We start from the raw sequence: 1,185 nt of genomic DNA, 5'->3' as shown, positions 1-1,185 counted from the left end.
ATGCTTGTGTGTGTGTGTGTGTGTGTTAACAATGTAGCCCCGTGTCCCTTGTGTCAAAGCCCGTCTAGTGAACCGTGTGTGTGTGTGTGTGTGTGTGTGTGTGTGTGTGTGTGTGTGTGTGTGTGTCAGAGCGTATACATGCCAGGCCAGATCAATATGAACTAATCAATAGGAGAAGACAGCTAGGGGGACCATGGGGATGTCAGATACACACCTGGTGTACACACACACACACACACACACACACGCACACACGCACACACGCACCTCTTTGTATTCCATCCTCAATTTCTCTTTATCTTTTCTCACCCTGTTTCTCTCTCTCTCCTCCTTCCTCTCAGGTCTCTCTATGCGCTTCTCTATTTGTTTGCCTTTCAAACATCATGCTAACGCAGCACAGAAACCACCTTTCTCTTCTTCGTCTTTCAAAAAACAAAAAACATCACGTCGCGGCGTCACTCATCTCGCCCCTTCCTCGTTTATTTTTCGACCTCTCAAATCCGGCGTCCGGCGACCGAGACGAGCGTCCGACCCGTGATCCCCGCGGATCTTCTGATTCCAGTCCTTTTTAAACATATGCTCCGAATCTACTGTAAATGCTTGACGGAGATGTATTTATTATTGTTGTTCATTTGGGATATCCGCTCCTTCAGCACGTCGGAACCGGGTTCGGCTCAGACCGTAATTAGACCGCCGGCTCATCGATGCTCTTAAAGACGGGATTTGAAAGCGCTTGTTGACGGAGGTTTATGCTTTTTGTCCACTTCCTGGATTAATTATATCGGACCGGAGCTGACCTGAGATTTTTTTCGCTCCGGTTCTATGCAGATAAAAGCACGTTAGATTTCCCTTTTTATCCCGGCGGCTGCAGCTTCCTGTCATTAATTATTGCTGTGTTTATTAGGATGTCTAGAAAAAACACCCCTTCGTTCTCAGCGCTTCTGCTCACTTTGGTTTCCAATTCCTGTAATCTGTTATGATTCACCGCTTTATGATTCACCAGCAGACAAACACTGACAAGGGTCACCCTGTGTGTGTGTGTGTGTGTGTGTGTGTGTGTGTGTGTGTGTGTTTACATTTGGTCTTCTTGGTTCTTACCATAGTCCAGAAATGGACTGATGGCTAAATGAATGGGTAAATGGTTGTATCTTTTTATATGAAAAATCAATGATTTTTAATAATAAT

The sequence above is a fragment of the Fistularia commersonii genome, chromosome 5 (genome assembly GCF_037954325.1).
Source record: "Fistularia commersonii isolate RoL2024-O1a breed Wild chromosome 5, RoL_Fcom_v1.0, whole genome shotgun sequence".
NCBI lineage: Eukaryota > Metazoa > Chordata > Actinopteri > Syngnathiformes > Fistulariidae > Fistularia > Fistularia commersonii.
The sequence above is the reverse complement of the archived record's forward strand: the minus strand, read 5'-3'. Positions refer to the sequence as shown.